Source organism: Elephantulus edwardii, unplaced genomic scaffold, assembly GCF_000299155.1.
Source record: "Elephantulus edwardii isolate Elephantulus edwardi_28Jun2011 unplaced genomic scaffold, EleEdw1.0 scaffold00122, whole genome shotgun sequence".
Lineage (NCBI taxonomy): Eukaryota > Metazoa > Chordata > Mammalia > Macroscelidea > Macroscelididae > Elephantulus > Elephantulus edwardii.
Genome location: NW_006399872.1, coordinates 9,627,338 through 9,632,548, shown reverse-complemented (window position 1 = coordinate 9,632,548; position 5,211 = coordinate 9,627,338). Strand labels below are relative to the sequence as shown.

The following is a 5,211-nucleotide window of genomic DNA, read 5'->3' as shown; positions in this document are numbered from 1 at the left end:
GCGCAGGAGGGGAAGACCCTCTATGAGATGGACTGATTCGGTGACTGGGGTAATCAGGATGGGTGTGTCAGAGGCGGTGCGGTTGGCAGGATAGAGCAGGGTTTAGAGCTGTTGTGCATAGGGTCACTATGAGTCGGAAATGACTCGATGGCACATAACAACAACAATCCATGTGCAAGGAATATTCCACTTCTCCAGGTCTCTTTTTGTTTCTTGTAGTAATGTTTTGTAATTTTCTTTGAATAGATCCTTTATGCTTCTGGTTAGATTTACTCTCAAGTATTTAACCTTGCAGTTAGCTATTATGAAAGGTATTATTTTTCTTAGCTCCAGCTCTGTATTCTTTTTGTCACTAGAGAAATCCAACTGATTTTTGTATGTTGATCTTGTATCCTGCTACTTTGCTGAATTGGTCAACTATGTCTAATAGTTTTCTTGCTGAGTCTTGAGGGTTTTCTAAGTATACTACCATATCATCTGCATAGAGATAATTTTACCTCCTCTTTGCCAATTTGGATATGTTTTATTCCCTTCTCTTGTCTTATGGCTATCGCTAAGACTTCCAATACAATATTGAATAGGAGAGGTGATAGTGGACATCCTTGCCTATTTCCTATTCTTTAAGAGAATGCCTTTAACCTCTCTCCGTTGAGAACAATGTTGGCTCTTGGGTCTTCATAAATACTTTTTACTATGTTGAAGAAATTCCCCTCTAATCCTATTTTGTTAAGTGTTTTAATCAGGAAAGGGTGTTGAATTTTGTCAAAGGCCTTTTCTGCATCAATTGATAGGATCATGTGGTTCTTGTTTTTTGCTTTGTTAATGTGATGAATTATATTGTTTTTTTTATGTTGAACCATCCCTACATACCTGTCATGAATCCCACTTGGTCATGATGAATTGTTTCTTTGATCTATCATTGAATTCTATTGGCCAATATTTTATTCAGGATTTTGCATCTATGTTTATAAGAGATGTTGGCCTATAGTTTTCTATTTTGGTGGTATCCTTTCCTGGCTTTGGTATCAAGGATATGATTGCTTCATGGAATTAGTCTAGGAGAAATCCATCTTTTTCTATTTTCTGAAATAGTTTATCTAGAATTGGTAACAGTTCTTCTCTGAATGTTTGATAAAATTCACTTGTAAAACCATCTGGTCCAGGGCTTTTCTTGGTTGGAAGTTGTTGTATTACCTTTTCAATTTTTTCTTTTGTAATGCATCCGTTCAGATGTTCAATTTTGGTTTGTGTCAGTTTAGGTAGGTTGTGCATTTCTATTTCCCTTAGGTTTTCATATTTGTTTGAGTATAGTTTTTTCTAATACTCTAGCCTTTTTATTTTAGTTGGTTCTGTTGTGATGTTGCCTGACTCATCTCTTATTTGGATTATTTTTGTCTTCCTCTTTTCTTTTGTGAGTTTTGCTACTGGTTTGTCATTTTTATTGACCTTTTCAAAGAACCAACTCCTAGTTTTGCTGATCATTTCAATTGATTTTTTGTTTTCTATTTCATATATTTCTGCTCTAATTTTTATAATTTCAGGGGTTTTTTTAGAGGGTGTTGGGTTTTCTTGCTGTTCTTTTTCAATTTGCTGGAAATGTTGGGTTAGAGAGTCAGTGGTCAATTTTTCCTGCCTTTTGATGTGTTTGCTTATTGCTATAAATTGACCTCTGATTATTGCTTTGGCAGTTTCCCAGTGGTTTTTGTAAGTTGTGTTTTCATTGTCATTTGGTTCAAGAAACTTTAATTTCATTTTTTATTTCTTCTAGTACCCAGTCATGTTCAGTTCAGCTTCCAAATGTATGATTTTTTTTTCTCCTTTTTCCTCTTGTTATTAATTTCTAATTTTGTAGCATTGTGGTCTGAGAAGTTAATTTGTATAATTTCAATATTTTTTAATTTGTTGATGCTTTCCTTGTGATCTAGAATGTGATCTATCCTAGAGAACATTCCATGCCCTTTGGAAAAGAAGGTTTACTATGCTTTTGGGGGTGCATTAGCCTATAAATAATCTATGAAATCAGCTCGGTTTATTGTGTGTTTTAATTCTTGAGTGTCTTTGTTGAAATTCTTTCTGGTAATTCTATCTTTTCTTGAGAGGGGTGTATTGACATTTCCAAGTACTATAGTAGTGTTGTCTGTTTCCTTTTTCAGTTTTGTTAATGTTTGTTTTATATTTTTGCAGGTCTTTCATTTGGTGCATAGATACTCAATATTGTTATATCCTCTTATTCTATCGACCCTTTGAGCATTATGTAGTGACCTTTGTCCTTTGTGATGGTTTTTGCATTGAAATTTATTTTATCAGAGATTAGTATCACTACTCCTGTTTTATGTTTTGGTTGTCATTTGCTTGGTATATTTTTTTCCCACCCTTTTATTTTTAGTCTTTCTTTATCTTCATTTTTCAGATGTGTCTCTTGTATGCAACATATTGATGGAGTTTGTGTTTTTATCCAGTCTGCTACTCTTTTTCTCTTCAGTAGTGCATTTGAATCATTCACATTCAGTGTGATTATTGAGAGGTAAGGTTTTATTGCTATCTTTGTGTTCAATTCTTTTTGGCGTTGTTACTCATTATTTAAGTCCATCTTGTTTTCTGTGGCATCTCTGTATGAAGGAGACCTCTGTGTTTCCTGTAATGCTGGTCTTGTTTTCGCAAACTCCCTTAGTTTCTGTATTTCTGGGAATATCTTGATCTCTCCTTTATATTTGATGGACAATTTTGCTGGGTACAGTATTCTTGGTTGACAGTTGTGTTCTTTGAGTTTTCTGTATATGCCATTCCATTTTCTTCTTGCTCGCATGTTTCTGCTGAGAAATCAGCGCTTAGTCTTATCTCTTCTCTCTTATAGGTGAGTCTTTGTTTCTCTCACCCTGCTTTCAGAATTATCTCTTTATATTTGGTTCTGGCAAATTTGACAATGATGTGCCTTGGTGTTTTTCTTTTAGGGTCTATTCTATATGGTGTTTGCTCAGCTTCTTGAATATATATTCTCTCATTCGTCATTATGCCTGTAAAGTTTTCATCCAGTAATTCTTCCACAACTTTTTCAGTGCTTTTACTTGCTTCTTCCTTTTCTGAGATTCTGATGATGCAAATGTTAATTCTTTTGTTGGTATCCCACATTATTCTTAGGTTTTCTTCTGTTTTCTTCTTCTTTTATTCTGCTTTTTGTTCAATCAGCTCTGTAGTGACAATTCTATCTTCTGTTTCACTGATTCTGTGTTCCATGTCTTCATCTCTGTTTGTGTGTCCCTCCATCATGTTGACAGCATCAGAAACCTAAAACTTCATATTTTGTTTTCTTGTTTTTGAAATGTCTCTAATGCCTCGTTTGTCTTATCTGCATTGTTTTGGATTTTTTTTAACGTCTTCCATATTTTTGCTTGCAGTGTCCTGTAAATTCATCAAGTTTGTTTTTCGTGTATTGAAAATATTCAATCATTGCTCTTTTAAATTCTGTGTCAGAAAGTTCCATCAGACTTTCTGACTTCAGGAAATCCATTGTTACTGTGTCTTTTTGGTGTCTTGGCTTTGGGCTTGTGGGACAAGTGAAGTACTGTGCTTCTTTCGAGACATTGATGTGGTAGAGTTTTTCATGTCTGAGGTGGTAGCTGGTTTATTTGACATCACTCCTCCAGGAGAAGGTTGGGCAGAAACATGAGCAGATGCATGTAGGGTGTGTGCACACTCAGAGGTTCACATGAGTGGGGAGAGGAGAAGTACACACTGATACATGCAAGGAGGGGTATGGGAAAATCTAAATAATGAAGGAGGAAATCTATTGTTCCCTATCTGAATTGGCTTCTCACCTCTGGAGATGCCCAGCATCTCCTTGTTGTTTGAGGTAGGGAGCCCCACGTGGTCAGTCCAGACACCAGCTTGTTCCCCAAAGTAACTTAATCCTTGAGGTACTTGAATTTTTCAGGCGAGGTTGATAAATCTTATAGATTTGGTATATATGTTTGCCATCCTGGCCTGAAGGCCCCAATGGGGATAGCTGTGGGAAGAGCCCTGACTGGGCCCTCATCTGTCCACGCCGGCCTCCTACCAAAATCCAGGTTTTTAAAGATGGTGCTGCCCCGCCAACTGCTAGGACTCGTAGTTTCTGTACCTGTGTGTTGTAGGCAGAGAGGATGGAGACAGCTGTGGGAAGAGCCCTGACCCGGCCTCATCTGTCCGTGCCAGCCTTCCACCAAAATCCAAGTTTTTAAAAGTCTGAAGTTCTTCATATATTTTTATTTATAAATATTTGAATTCATAGATCTAAAAAATCCTAAATTATCCATACAGAAAATTCAGACAAAAAATACGAAATCTACTGAGAATAAAACAAAACTCCTTTCATCTCCATATTTCATAAGTAACGAAAAAGTATAAAATAATTTCATTAGTAACCTCCAGAAAAGCAATAGATAATTGAGAATCATTTTTCTGTTGGCTCTAAGTAATTTTTTGTAAGGAAATCTCATTTACTCCAAAAATAAATGATGAAACAATTAGGTTCTTAGAGAATCTAGTGGAGTAAACAAGATAGACATTACTGCTACTCATTGCTGTTGTTTCAGAACAGACTCTCTGTTGGGTTTCTGAGGCTGTAAGTCATACAGGAATAGATTGGCCATCCTTCTCCCACAGAGCTGCTGTTGAATTCAAACTGCTATAGAGATGTGGCCATAGGGTTAGCAGCAGAGTTCCCTTTAGAAAAGATAACTAGGAGAAAAATAATTATACTTCTATACAAAAATAAAAATTGCATGTGAACTTTTTATGCCAGCGTAAACATGCAGTAACTTGGCAAAGCATGGATATTTATATTATTAAGTGGTTCTGGTAGTATCTTTGCTTTTCTTGTTGTGAGATTGTTGTTGTAAGATGCCATTGAGTTGATTCCAACTTAGTGACCTACAGACAACAGGACAAAGTGCTTGTTGGTCCTTTGCCATTCTATTTATTGTGAAATTGAGCACATTCTTGCAGCTCCTTTGTCTATTTAGTTGGCAGAAAAATTAGAATTATGCAGAAACTTGGAAGAATAGGGATCTGGAAATAAATCTAAAACCTTATTTGCAACTAAGATGGTTTATACAAGCCGATCTTGTCTCTTAATAGATATGTAGTCCTCCCCCCGTCTTCCCAGTAAATTGAGACCACTCATTGGAAGAGTTAGGATACTATTTATTATTCCTGGTTGTTTTTTTTTAACTA

The 5,211-nt window shown here is 36.0% G+C and overlaps 1 protein-coding gene across 1 annotated transcript in view; it reads left to right on the top strand.

Moving 5' to 3' along the window:
• CENPE (centromere protein E, 312kDa) overlaps positions 1–5,211 on the top strand; it is a 131,999-nt gene that overhangs the window by 99,339 nt on the left and 27,449 nt on the right. The gene's annotated exons all lie outside the window — the stretch shown is intronic.